Source organism: Acanthopagrus latus, chromosome 22, assembly GCF_904848185.1.
Source record: "Acanthopagrus latus isolate v.2019 chromosome 22, fAcaLat1.1, whole genome shotgun sequence".
Classification (NCBI taxonomy): domain Eukaryota; kingdom Metazoa; phylum Chordata; class Actinopteri; order Spariformes; family Sparidae; genus Acanthopagrus; species Acanthopagrus latus.
In genome coordinates, this window is record NC_051060.1 from 3,108,866 (window position 1) to 3,124,369 (window position 15,504).

The 15,504-nt window shown below is 39.9% G+C and overlaps 1 protein-coding gene across 4 annotated transcripts in view; it reads right to left on the reverse strand.

Annotated features, from left to right (window-relative positions):
- fynb (FYN proto-oncogene, Src family tyrosine kinase b) overlaps nt 1–15,504 on the reverse strand; it is a 58,315-nt gene that overhangs the window by 28,923 nt on the left and 13,888 nt on the right. The window lies entirely within an intron of this gene.

The window sequence follows — 15,504 nt, forward strand, 5'->3', positions numbered from 1 at the left end:
CCCAAGTTGCTGGCTGGAACTCAGAAATTCAGAATTTCCTGTTGGAGATTCCCAAATGGAGTTGCCTCCACAACTGCGTTCTCAGTGAGTTTAGCCCAGCAGAATGCCACCAACTGGCCTTCTTAGTAAAACTGAAGGGATGACACCTGTTCAGAAATGTTACGTTGATCAACAGAAAATAAAGTGGTGATAATTTTGCTCACTGGTTCACCGTATGGTTCTTGCACCCAGACGATTGGTACATGCAGTGAATATTGTCGTTATAAAGACCATATTCACATGGTGGTTATTTTCTTCTGATGTCATATGTACATCACATGAGGATCTCAAATGATGTACTGCTCTGTTCCAGGTTGTCATATAAACATGGTGGATCTGGCAAATTGTTATCAATACACAGCTCTCTGATTGTTCAGCAACTGAAAAGACAATGACAGTGAAAATCTGGGAGACAATGGGTAAAACAACATATTTGAACGTAAAACAACATATTTGATAACCCGTCACCCTCTTTGGACAGAAGCTAGCATTTTCATTCAAATAATCAATTAATAAAACATTATTGTTTCATCATATAACATGGTATAGTAGGAGAGGCATGAATTAATTATAAAACATCAGTTCACATCTTGGACACATATATTTTAGCCTGGAAATGAAACCCAATGGTTGAAATCAAACAATAATATAATGTACCACGAAGTGGTTTAATCCTAACGTTAGTCAGAAGAAGAATATTCTGTATTTCTCACAAACAATGATACAATGTACACAACGCTTAAATTGGTTTTCTGCATTTAACCAATCCAGAAGGAGCAGTAGGCAGCCAATGTACAGCAGCCAGGGACAAACTCCAGGTCTAAACTTTAGTTAAGGGCAGTGACCAGAGAAAAGACAGTATATACATGTTTTGATGGTAAAGGACACTGAAACACCCAGAGGTAACCCACACTAGAATGGGGCGACATGCAAACTCCAGACAGAAATCAACTACACCAGCCAAGATTCAAACCCAGGACCTTCTTGCTGTGAGGCAACAATGCTCACCACTGCATCACTGTGCTGAGTAGCTAAAGGGTTATCTAATATGTTGTTTTACTTAGAAGTATGGCCCAGTGTCCCTCCAGATTTTCACCATCCATTGCCTTTTCAGTTGCTGATCAATCATGAAGCAGTAAAATGACAACAATTTGTCAGATTCCCTGTGGCTACTAGACCTGCAACCTGGAATATAGCAGTACAACATCAGTACAGACAGCCTACAGCAGATGTAGACATGCCAAAAAAGAAATCAGGGGATTGCATTAAGTTGAAGGAACCTTGAGATTACCAAATTGAGTTGGACCACCCCCACAACTAATGTGATCTCCCAGGAAGAGATGGAAGAGAGCTGGGATAACCGACTAAACAACCCCACCTTGAACCTCAGACTTTGCCAAAAATATACGTATTTGGCCCATCTCTTCCACCCTAACTAAATGCTTGCACTGTGTCTGTCATCTGCTTTTCTTTTCCTTGAAATAAGTGCCATAAAGTGATTGCAAATTATAATGCAGGGAACAATAATCAGGCTTCCTAGATGAGTCAAGGTTTTTTTGTTTTTTTGCTCTGATACCAAACAAAATTGAGTAAGCTTCTTGATCTGGGGCCTGTGGATATGTGCTGACAGCTGACCTTTTGTTAATAATGCAGCTGTGTCCAGGATTTGACCTGGCAGCCCTCATATTCTTCCCTTTCCCTGGGCTCTGAATGAATCAACGAAAACACAAGAAACATCAATCTGCTCCTTGGAGGAAACTATCAATTACCCCTCCATTTCATGCAAGTGCTTTTCTTCCACAGTACAATGCAGGAAACCTCACATTTTACATTTAGTTTCATATCATTTATTTATCATAATTATCCCAATTAAATCATTTACAGTAAGATAGATAACAAGCAGTTCTTGACAGCTAGATATTAACATGTAAATCTGCCTGTTTTAGTTATTATATGTAATACCGTGTGTTTACTGTGTAGATGTCATTTACTGAGCTGCTGTATGTTTTCAAGCTGTTTTCAGTATGTTGAATTGAAGGCCAGCTGCAACGCTGGGCTTTGTCTCATGAGCACCGAATAGAGGAGACACCTGCGGGAGTCACTCAACAAGCACCCTTGCATGCATATTGCAACATTTTACAGGTGCTTATTTGTCTTCCCCAGATCGGCACACTGTGTGGGGACAGGATGCTTCACATTTGTCCTTCAGCTTTGCTAATAATAGTACGCAGAACCTGATCCTTTCTTTTATTTGAGTAGAACTGACATCTGACATTTCTGTCCATCCTGTGATGAGTCATTTTAAGGTATATATAGTTCTTAGCTCCAGATGATGTCACTCATGCGGTATGGTAATGCTCACGCATCTTGCCTGCATTTTTTTTTACAGGGGCAGGAAGTGGAGATGTGCGTCCATCTTTTACAACTGTCACGTTTCCTCCTTAAAGTTGTCATTTTTACTAAATGGCCAGAATTCAAAGGTAGCTACGTCTTTATAGGGGACAGCATAAATACTTACTACTGCTCGCTATAGTTTTTGTAATGATACCAAAAAACTCATAGTCTGATATCATCATGATATATAGCCCTGATACCCATAAAAAAATTAAGAATAAAGATGATGCGATTTATTAGTTGTATACAATTAGTTTTTACTTTTTACTTGAACTACTTCTGCTTTCCTCCAATAGTAAAATAAAAATAGCTAACCATGACCCACACTTGGCAATAAATGATTTGACTACTTACAACTGCAAAACAATCACCAGCCAGTAGCAATTCCTGCTCCCTCTGTCTGTACAGCTGGACTACCAAGGCACCCAGGGGTGTATGGTACGGGAGGACAGCCAACATCATATTATTAAGCATTCGTTAGAAGGGGCACCACCTCCACTGATTAATAGATTGACTGATCGTTTAATCAATTAATCACATCAATTGAACCAGTCTAATATCTGAAAGTTGTACATTCTGATAAGATTGACCTTCATCTCTGTCATGAAGCAAAACACAAATACTACAACTTAATTCAAGATATTTCTTGAAGTTCTAAGGGGCCAGGGGAGAATATATTGTTAAGTTTAATAGTCTGGGGATGTGTTTTGGAAGAAAGAAGATCCTTGGCACTTTTTAATTGATTACTTATTCATTAGAAACTGTCCTCTACTTGAAGAGGAGTAGTTTGATTTCTAAATAATATTTGAATCATACGTGCTCGCAAATTGAATAAATATTACAAATTCCAAATCTACCAACAACTACATGAGAAGCTTTATAGCAAAAGAAAATGACTCTGTGGGGGCAATTTCAACTTAAAGTTCAATTTAAGTTGTGCGTGACATTTATCCAATAACTGTTTTATAAATGTCAGTACACATCTGGGAAAAAGTGAAAGGTTATCTTGAAAACACTACACGCTAAAACCAACCACGAAAGCCAAGTCTCACCCAGTCAGAGAAATCTGACTATAGTGCTTGCCACTTTGTTAAGTTATTATTCTATATTACTGTTGTGTTTTCTTGTTCAACCTTTAAATATTTTACTTATAATACTTTACCACATATCACAGTGCCTTATTAAATGTCATGTCTTATTGAGTGAAAAGCTATGCAATATGTGTACGTAATGCTGACATGATCTTAGTTTGTGTAAGTAACTTTGTAACTTTGTCATTGGTAAATGACAAATAATGCTTTGAAAAAAAAAGTTCAGTTAGGAGAGAAAGTTGAAAATAGGTGTAAAATATTGTAAATATTTCCTTTCTTGGCATTTTGTCAAGAGATCACTTTTTACACTAAAAGCTCCTGCTGTACATTTCCCTGATGAATCTAAAGGAGCAATCAGATTCTCACCTCTTGCAAAATTTCGGGGCATTCCAGAGCTAGAGCTAGCTGCATAGCATGCTAATGTCAGTAGTCAGTACATTGACATCAAACTACAACTCATCCTGAAAATACACATAAAGCACATTGTAATAATGACAATAGGGGCATATTTTAAATGTGTTTACTGGGTAAACTACATGCCACAGTTCTCTGTGCTGACACCATTGTAACATAGAGGACAAAGAGAGGACCAATCACATTCCTTGTGGTTTGTGTCCTTGCGAACATGCAGATAGATCCCCAGGAAGGTACACATCATGCTATAGCTTAGGATATGCATCTACACATGCGAAAGCATAAATTAAGCTTGCTTATTAAGTATAATAAAGCTTCTAAGTGGCGTATTGTAGCAAACTTGGACGTGTTTCAGTATCTTGAAGAAGTTTCACCTGTCATCCAAAAGGCTTCTTTAGTTTTAAATATCTGGGGGGATTTGCAGGCTTTTAAACTCTGTGTGGAAGTGTCCTTCCAGAGTCATTAAGGACACATGTCATCTCTGAGTTTTAGAATCATTAGTGCCACTTGTGGGTCGGTGACCCAGACAGCCTTCAGGTGTGTTGCTAGGGCTAGGTGAGCCCAGGTGTGATTGGTTATTAAGCTGTCTGGGGCAGGAACTCAATACCGCATTGTAGACAGGTGGTAAGTAATGTCACAGGCCACTTCCTCTGTTCAATGACTGTCATTCCAGTTTGACAAAGATAGATTCTCTCTCCTCTTTCAAACCACCTGTCTTCTCTTGCCAAGATTTTTACATTGTTGTTCTCAAAGGAATGATTTTTCAGATATAAGTGGACAGCAGTCTTGACCTGAGGAGTTAATCCCCCTGTGTTGTGCCTTTGTTGTGTTACGTTATCAATTACTTTAATGATATTAAACATGTCCATGCATTGCACCAGCTGTAGTTTTCTTCACATTCTGTGGATCATATTAATTTGCTCTGTCAGGTACAGAGTAATTAATTCCAATGTAATCAAAATAAAAGACTGTGGCCTCTAGCGAGCCAGAGAAAGACACTTCAGCTTGTCCAAATGAATGACATTTGTAGGAATACCTTAGTGTCAACTAGTCCTCAGATCACTGAGCATTTTCTCAAATGGCTGTGAAACTGATTGCATGCTCCACATTAAACATGAGCACATAAACCACTGCATTGCATCAATATTAGTAAATAGGATTGTGACAGTGATGAGCACATCCAGGCAGGTGTTTTCACTGAAGCTGGTAAAACATGTTTATCAGCCACGGGTTTACAATACACTGCTAGCGGGGCTTCAGTGTCAAAAGGAAACTCCAGTATGAGGCAAAAACAAACTTATGGTCAACACTGACAAAAAACAAACACTGTACCAACTACGCATTTCATCTTGTGGCTGCTGCATCTGCCTGCAAATGCGCTGATGTAGAGAAGGTGTAGCACACGTTGAGAACCTTCCTGGCAGCGGGTTGACATACTCGGAGAGTGTTCTCAGCCTTGTCTTTAGATGACTGTCTGCAGGATGTGGTTGACAGCCTCAAATACACTTGAAGGGTGTGAAGTTTCCATTCACCTCACTCCGAAATTTGCTGTGGGCGACTGTGTCATAATTTTGCTCAGCCCCCCCAACCCAAAAACACCCAGCTGGTTCTGCCAGGTGGAGGAAGGCAGCTCTGCTGATGAAGTATCTAATGCCAATCCACCAATCGGTCTATAAATAGGCCAGGGAGGCCTTGTGTCCTGCTCCTACTCTCTCCATTTTATCTTCACAGTTTCGCTTCAGCCAATGGCCCAATCTGGAGTCAAACAAGGCTAATCTGGCTCATGTACTATGTGTTTATTTAACCTAAAAAAAACCATTGAGGACATAACCTCATTTACAATGGTGCTGAGATACAAAACAGTCAAACAACAAGACACAATTAAAAATACAGGGCTCTGAACTTCCTTAGTGACAGTAAAAAAGTTTAAGGACCTTTGCAGAATATTCTATGTATAAGGTGCACTGTAAAAAAAAAAAAAAAAAAAGGAATTTTGCCAAATAACATGCTGCTAATGGAGTGGGGAGCAACATCTTATTTGGTGAGTTAGTACCACCATCATGTGAGTTCAAATGGGATGTCATATAGGGTGGAAGTAACTGTACTAAAGATTTATAGATGAACAGAAACCAGTGCTGGTCCCTTCTAATCACTAAAGATGGCTGGCCAACTTTCTGGTTCTTGTTTATATTAAAACATAAACAACATCCTCATAGTCCAGAACAGAAAAAAATACTGACTTAACAATTATTTCTCTGTTGTGAACAGGGAAATAATGTTTGTTTCTGTGCAGAAACTGTGTATTGGTCTCAGTTTGGCAATCAGGGAGTTAATGTGATGACGGAAATTTCGATTATTGTCCAGCCAGATACTGAGATATTTATACTGAGACACGCTCTCTATACATGTACCATTTGCAGAACAAATGGTTAGAGATTCAAGGTAAGAGGTACATTTAGTTAAAAACATCCATTTTGTTTCAGAGGTTAAAACATTAGTGAACTGATTCAAAGCATGTTCTGCACCAGGGATTTTGAGAACATCCAAAATGGAACTGTGATACAAGACATGAAGATAGGCTTGTTCATTGAGGTTTTCACACGGGGGTCATTTTTGTTATCCTCATATATATGATGTAGCCTATGAGATAATGATTTCTTATCACCGGGTTAAATACCCAACTAAAGTTGTATTTGCCTGGTTTATTACTGAGACTTATGTCAAACAGGCTGGATTTTTAAATATCATAAAGGTTTGAATTTCTTTCTTGAATATGTTTGAATTTGTGACAGCAGCTCAAACAACTTATCTATTGCTTCAGTTGGATCTGAAGGCTGCCCACAGACAGTGACAACTATTACAGTTCTCATAATGTTCACAAATTTTACCTTTCAGAGCTATGAAATAAAAATAAAACAGAATTGAAATACTCAGCATCGATATACTAAAAACTAAACTACAGCTGATAATCTAGATTTAATATAGCCAGCCACTCGACCCTATCAATTCTATGCCCAAGTTATGATTAGTAATAGCAGCCTCTGGATCACTGGCACTTTACTTTAGTGATGATTCAGTAAGGGCAATGATATCTGGCTCAGTGTGTGATATCAAAATGCAAATGCAATCCATTTCTTTTTCTTTAATAAGCTGCTTATATTTGAATGCATCCACACCTAGTGTGGACACTACTGTTAATGGGATACAATTATTGGGGTGTAGATTAGAAGTGTTTCTGTAATTATTCAGTATGCTTTTTAAGTGTAGTGGAAGGCTTGGATCTGTACGTGATTCTCACATTAATGGTCATAGGTGTTGGTGTGGGAGGCTTAATACAGGGGAGGAGTGTTACACAGCTACTGTTGCATGAGTCAGACTTGAACAACAGGTGGGCTCCATGATTACAGGGGGAGCTCATGGGGTAGGTGGTTACTGAGGGAGTTGCCAAAGAAAAACCTTATGAATCAGAAGAAAAGCCTGTAGGGGGAGCTCTAATGGAGAGCGGCCAGATGGGGTTGTGTTGTAGAGGAAGAGGGGTCTGATCAATGAGGATGTTCACGTGTCTGGTAGCTTGTATCAATAGTCCCACAGTGGACTGTGATCTAATCCAAATATCCCTTGTTATGGGGTCACCAATAACTAATGTAGTGAGTGGAAAAAACAGACAAGGGGAAGGTGCAAGTGGATTGCTGGGATGGTGCAGTGGACGTCTCATCCTCAGGGGAACAGTGGACTGCCCATGGTTTTGGTAAAGGTGTCAATGTGCAAGGGAAAAACATGCAACAAATGCAATCCACAGACAGAGGAACCTGGATGTTAAGGTTAGATTGTATGCATCATAACCACCACACAACCTGCTTTAATGTTTATTTTTTCCTGGCTTATATTCTACATATTATAGTCTACGCATTATTTGTTCATTTTTTTCACTCAAGTATGTTTTTAAGACCTAAACAAATTAAATGACAACAAAAATGAGCGGCTTTGGACTGATGACTGTTTTTGTACACAGGTGAGGCTCAGTCACCCATCACAGACCAAACACAGTGATCTGTCTCTCCAGCTCCATTACTAGATCACCACATTCCTGATCAAAACTATGAAGTGTATGGGTACCATGGGTCCGTGCTCTACTGGCAGAGTCTGAGGAGCGCAACTGATGCAGCAGCAATGGCAATTAAAGACTCTGTGAATGATGGAGAACAAACTTGGGGTGAGGGGACTTGTTTTGGCAGGCATTATTGCTTCATGTATGTCTCTGGTAAGGAAAACCTCAGATGTCTGATTATGTGTGATGTGAGAATATGCTGTGCCTCTGAGAGGACAGTGTGTATCAGCTGTGACTCCTTGTGCTAGTGTGTGTGGCTGCCTGCCTTGGTACAGCAGTAGCAGTGGCTAAACAGCAGCCAGGCTTATAAACACCCCCACTGCTCAGCACCTCCAAAGAGGATTGTGTTCCGGCTGGGGATAATCTTCGAGGCTCATCATTTTGATTTCAACTGTAAGCCTGGATGATATTTTATTCACTATAATTGTTTTTTGATCTCAGGTACAATAGCAACACATGACTGGTATGAATTTGTTTAAAAAAAAATTGCATTACCTTAATATCAATAAACATCAAATAGCTTTTGTTGTACACATGGGAAGTTGTGGGTTACATAAAACATGAGAAACATATTTACTTAGTATTAACAGAACATGCTTATTTATTTATTCATTTTTTTCCATTTCACAGTTGAGTTATTTTCTGTTAATTTCTACATTATGGTCTAAAGTTGTTTCAAAGCCGTCTCTTCATCACAAAATATAAAAAGTATTATATCTATTATTAATATTATTAAACATTGGCTACAGCTGGTCTCTCTATTTTACTCATTGATTTGATAACATTAAAGAAATCATTACAACAGGAATTGCAATAGAAAGAATACAGACATCCTCTTTTAAAGAAAAAAAGAGTTGTCAGTAACTGAATGTTAAAGATGGCTCTGAATTACTTTGAGTTGTTTCATATCTTCAAATGCATGATAAATGGCCAGAAACTTCCTCCAGTTGAAATTACAAAATGTACCCAAAATTCTCCCGCAGATAGCCATAATTGAATTAAAGGGGACTGTTGAACCTTGGCAGAGGTATGCTCTCTACTGAGTGCCATTCTTGTCTTTTTATTATATGATATTTGTCTTGCGTGGCGGCCATGCCCATACTAGAAAAAAAAAAAAAGATTAAATGAAACATTTCATAGCAACATAGATATTAATTTTGGGTATCTTTTCATAGACAATTTGATCAAAGGAGGGTGAAGGCCTGAACGGTATCCAAGGGTCAACATTCAATATAGCAGGAATCCACTGAAGACCATTTATTTTCACACCAACTTTCATGTCAACCTGTAGCTGAACCAAAGCATTGGACAACTGGACCAGCTGTCTGAACGACTGGCCAGGGGGCTTCCTGTTTGACTGACTGACCGTCAACCATATTTGAATGATGTCGAGCCATGTGGAACAAACATAGCCTGACAGTCTTGCTACCAGACAGCTCAGTCTTCTAACCTCAGACTGAAAGGCGTCAGGCCTAAATATGAATGTACGTTCTCTGGTGGGAGCATTTGTGTTTACAAACCATGGTCCATATTTTGCCTCTCTCAGACTTGCCTACCGGTATGAACTAGTAGACTTTTGGTCACCACGGCAATATCATATGTGAGTGGTTGTCTTTTCATGGCTTGTAGGCTACAGCACAAGACAGTGGGTGGGCTCCATTAAGATCAATTAGCAGATAATGTTTGAAGAAGGCTGTGATGCTGATGTAGCAGGAAGGGCATAATGGGAGCCCTAGGAGCAGAAAGTGACTGTCACACAGTCAGTCTGAAATTCGTAATTTAAAATTGACACAACAAAATAACGGAAACATCAGGTGTAACATAAAATGTGAAGTCAAGTGTATTTAAGAACACTGTGTCAGACTGACATTTTCATTTACTCTAGCCCACATCCTGCTTCCTGTGTTTTCATGCTGCAGCCAGGTTACTTATGCAAGTCTAGAAATTTTGAGATTTTAAAATTCGATAGAGGTCAGAAGCTTCAACAACTACAAATGTACATATACAATTGACTGTGGTGTAATGGTATTAACAGTACAATGTAACAACTGAGCACTATAAGAGATTAGTACATACACTTTATGTGTTCATGTAGATCAGCTGTAGCCTTAGTGGCATTGTTTACACTTAAGCATGTGTGCTCTGTTTACCTGACGATTAAAAGGTATGTCTTTGGCCTGCAACTAACAAATATCTTTATCATGGATTAATTTACAGGTTATTCAAAGTTTATCAGTTAATTGTTTGGTCTTTAAAATGAACAGAAAAATATAATCATCACAATATTCCAGAGCCCAAAGTGACCTCCAGCTGCTTCTATTGTCCAACCAACTATTAGTCAAACACTCTTCATTTAATATCATATTTTTTCTATTTGATTGACTCATCTTGGCAGCTCTTGTATATCCCCGATGATCCCGGACTGAAAAATTGTGCTCTTTACTTATAATTTTCAGTATAAAAATATAAATAAAATTGACATTGACATTTTGGGATCAAAATAGTTATCTTGTCGGACCAGACATACTCAATGAGGTTGTCGTTTATTTCACATGTAGAAACATAATGCTGAGCTTCAACTTCCAGGTATTTAAGTATTGAGAGAGACTTATTTAGCTTTCAGTATTGTTTGGGGATTTTTTAGGGTTCTTCATCATTTGACATCCTGTCTGATAACATGTCTATGATGACCTTAAATGCCTCACAAATTACCTGAGATTGCTTATTTTCCTGAATGAAAGTGGCTAGTCTTGGGACAATCAACTGGATGTCATATTTTTTCTGTAATATTATAATATATAATTGGCAACATTCATAATATAATGCAAGAATCTTTTGAAGGCAGTGCTCTTGTACAGCTGCATTACGCTGAACTTATTTGATTGAAAAAGGGGAGTAAGGTATTAAACAAAGAAGACTTCTGTTCTCAGAACTGTAAACTTAGTATTGTCTTGGCACTAGTATTGAAAGATCAGAGCGCTCAGGCAGAAACAACTTTGTTAAATCTCTATGCTGAAGCAGTTTGGAAAGAACTCAGAATTAACTGACAAAGAAGAACCTCATCCTGTCTGTGAGCACACACAGACAGGATGAGATTCCATCCTCCTCAGCTGGTCCTCCTTTCTTCTAGCCATCAGCAGCTGTAAATCAGTTGAGCAGCAGGCCTCACTTAGAAGTCACAACACTGAGGTTAAAGTAGCACTAATTCCTGCAGGGCTGATCATTAAGCCACTGGCTTAGTCCCTTGGGACCCAGGGCTGGCACATGGTCACAGCCCAACACCCACCCTCATCCCACCCTTATCCCTCCACCCATAATAATTAAACCCATGTCACAGCTTAACCTCTAACATGTGGATCGCAGATGGAAACTGTGGCCCATTATTGACCAGCCAGACTGCCCCGAGCGGAGGAAGCTAGAGCTTCATGAAAAGTGCTCTCCTCTTAGCACTGGTGTTTGCATCATTTAACAGCATTGAACCAATGACAACCTTCAACCCTGCCACAACATTTTTATCCTTTGTGAAGCCATGTCCATTATAAGCCCATCTGCCATGTCCATTATAAGCCCATTGGAGTGTGTAGCCATTAGAGAGTCTCTCACAGCTCCTGTGACAATTTACCTGTTACAGCTCTCATCGGGTAGAGCAGTAGGTCTAAACCTCATAAGTTACAGCTGTTGTTCTAGCCGTCTAGCTCCCCACTACTGCTTTTTAACACCAGCCAATCTGCGTTCATTCTCTTCTACCTGGCAATATGGTGGCCTAGACACTGAGTCTGCATGCATGTAGATGGGGAGCTCAACTAGTCTCTAATTTTTTTGCTATGTTAGAAACATACAGCAGAAACAGTGAAGATGAGAGGGTGCAGTTGCATATGGAGAGGCAAGGTCACGGCCTTACCAGTGGACCACCATGGGACCTTACTTTAGTAATAATATGTATGATAGTGAATGGGAAGAGACAAATATCTGTTTGCTCTTGTTTGAGTTGTACTATTAATAACAAATATGATGTTTGTCCAATGCCCCTGATGGCAAGTATGAAAACACGCACAGTCTGGCTTAAAATGGGACTGGACACAAGACGCCTGTTTACTCATTTGATTAGATGTTACAGAATGCTCTGGAACTAGCTGGTTAGCATGTTAACTTTTGTAGATATATCCCAGCAAGGCAGTACATATATGTCTTTGACATAATGCCAGCACTATTTATGATGGTAGTTCTTTTTGGAATATTATATTAAAAAAAAAGCCAAGATCTTACAAATTACTCCTTTAAAGGGTGTGCAAGAGCTTTAACTCAAACCTAAAAAAAACCCCATAATTATAGCCATGAAAGTTGGACCAGACTACTAAGGAAAAATCCACACTAAAAAAGCCAAAGTCACTGGCAAATTGGCCTGCATTTTTGGACCTGTTTGCTGTTTGTGAGTATATTTTTATCTTGGGATATTTCTAGCAGATTGTTCTATAATCTTGCATGGGGATACTCTGTCATAGAAGAAACAGACATACCAATCTTTCACTGACAGTAACGTATGTAGATCAGAATAAGATGCAGCCTTCCCACATTTTTAAGCCAAGAGTGCTTTTGTACAAGAACAAGGGCTCACTGAATGCTTCTGGGCTGAATCTATGTTTTTTTTTTTTATTATTGATTTAGATGATTATTTTCTTATTCAAATTACATTTAAGTGACTGTCAGTTCATTGACTGGGAAATTTTAGTGTTTCCCGCACATTAATTAATTTGATCAATATTGACACATATTGATGTTCTGTTACTAGAGCTGCCCATCTCGTGCTCAGTCACTCAAGACAGCGCATCCATCAGTTAATAGCATTAGGTTATATACTACGATACAGTGGAATGGCGGAGTGGTTCTTCATCTGCCGGTAAAACCAATGAAGAAGAGGAGGAGGGGTATTCAGCGAGCTCCACTCTGATATTTCCCAGAGCCAGTGTCTCTCAGCAGGGAAGAGCACTGCTGCTACTTCGCAGACCTCTCTCATTGTTTTCTAACACAGCCCCTTGACAGTGTTGTGGTGGTGACGATAAGGTGCTCTGACATGAGTGGATCTGATGGTCACGACAGAGTGCTCTCTTTACTGCAGGATGGAAATGGCGGGAGAAGGATTGGGGGATGACCTGCACTCAGAGCCTGCTGTTGGAGGCTGGTGCTGTGCCTCTCTGAGGTTTTAAGAGGCCACTTTAAATTTCAAGAGGCCAGTTTAGTTTTGTTCAGACTACTAGCACAAATCCATATTTGGCATAGCAAGGTATCTCTGTCTGTCTGTCTGTCTGTCTGTCTGTCTGTCTGTCTATTATTTGCATTTCTCCAAAACCATTAATCACCCTTGGGCAGGTCTGTTGCCATGGACCCAAGGAAGAGCAGTGTCGAATTTGGTGCAATTTGGACATGTTCAATATCATTACATTTTGAATAAACAGCACCAATAATTCCAACAGTACAACACTATTTGTTAGCACTGGGGCATGGCCTCACGGCTCTGCAGACCTCAGCTGGGCTCGCATGTGATCCCTCTCGCATGATCTCGTAGGAAAGCAGACGTTCACAAAGTGGAGATCTGTAAACTCCCTACATGATCAGATCAGCTGGGCAGTTCAGTATGTTTTAAACGGGCAATGCACTGATTCACGGGAAGGCAAAAATGTGATTCAGATTGGGTTTCTACAAACCTTTCAGTGGAGATATTCTTGTGCACTTGAAGTGTAAATACGACACATAACGATGAATCAAGAGTCTCAGAGGTGACAGATCTGATTTGAAAAACACATGATATTTGCCTGTAGTCTGAAAACAGTCTTTAAGACTCAGTAACAAGCACAGTGAGCCACCATAGACTGCACTACTTCTTGTGAGAGCCTTCGCGGGTACTCTTCAGATCATTTTATTAGGCAGAGGCAGAAAAACATGAAAAATGCCACCATTTGTGTCAATATAACGGAATGAACTTAACTTGGTTGATTAGTGCACCACTTCTACTCACTGACTGCATATATTTACCATCAGGTGAACTGAAAACCACAATGGAGCCACAGTTTGAGGGGAACACTGACATTTCAGCAAAAAGCTGCTCTGCCCACACTGACAGTCATCACTGTGGAGGTAACAAGCTGGGAGGAGGAGAGGGCCAACAGCCTTAGAGCTGCCAGGAGGCAAAAGATGAACTCAAGTATGTGTTTGTCTCATGCCTGCAGATGATTCCAGCAGTGATTATCAGTGTTGAGGATATATAATTGCCACTGTGCTGCTGCACAAGGCACAAACTCTCAGATAGAAGGGGAAGCATGAAACATAACTGTCATTGGTGACTCACTTTCTGTTTCTCACCAGCCTATAACGCCGCCCACCCAGCAAGAACGCTGAGGCACACACACTTTCACCCACACACACACACACACACACACACACACACACACACACAAAACTGCTCCACACTGATGTGCCCACTCTGCAGAGTTCCCTTTGACGTCCGACGTCTACTGTGGCATGTCGACGATGTCACCTCCACTCCACATGCTAAGCACATGTTCCCAAAAAACATGCAAGAAAAACCTGAGTCATGCGCAAAACTGTGGTTTCAGTCCACAACGAGCCCACTCTGCAGGCTCCAGCTCCAAGCAGCAGGACACGCAGAAGCACCACAGGAGACTAGTGCACACATAATAAAGGAGCTATTAGCGCAGCGATGACTGAGCCTGCATGATGAATACACTTGCTATGAATGTCAGATACTCAGCTGACTCTGGTTTCCTGGAAGAACCCCTTGTTCAGCTTCTTTCCAATAACCCATTGATAAATTGTACCAAAAAAACCCCCTCCTTTTTTTACAAAGAGTCTCTTTTGTCAGCAGGGGATATTGGAAGCTTCGACCAGGGAGAGGAAGCTACTGAAGAGTGAAACTCTTTTGACTGCCAGACATGGATATCTCTCTGGCTTCAAAGTAGGTCACAAAACAAGTCAAGCAAACACATGTTTGACAGAAGAAAACAGAAGGTTCTTGACTTGAGCTGTACTAAACAGAAATAATTCAGGAGACTAAACTATGATAAGGCCTGTTGGCCAGCTGTTTGGCAGAAAACAGTTTGTTGTGTTTCAGTTCACACTTTACCATATAGATAGGTCATGAACAAAGGCATCCTGAAGCCCTTTAATAGACTTTGTCATAAAAACCAGAAGTCTCTGGAAGTCTAATGGAGGGATGAACACATCCGTCCAACGGCTGTACTTAATTTGCTGTTTGACAATGGAGGTTCAAAGCATCATCTCATATCATGCTTCAAAATCTCTTTTAGGAGGTCACTTGGGTTGACATTATTTTCACTGTCATGCCATGTATCTGAATTTATCATGCTGAATTATTTTCTTTAATTTTCACTCATCAGGGTGTACACAAAAACAAACCAACAAGTAGATCTTTATTGGTGTTCT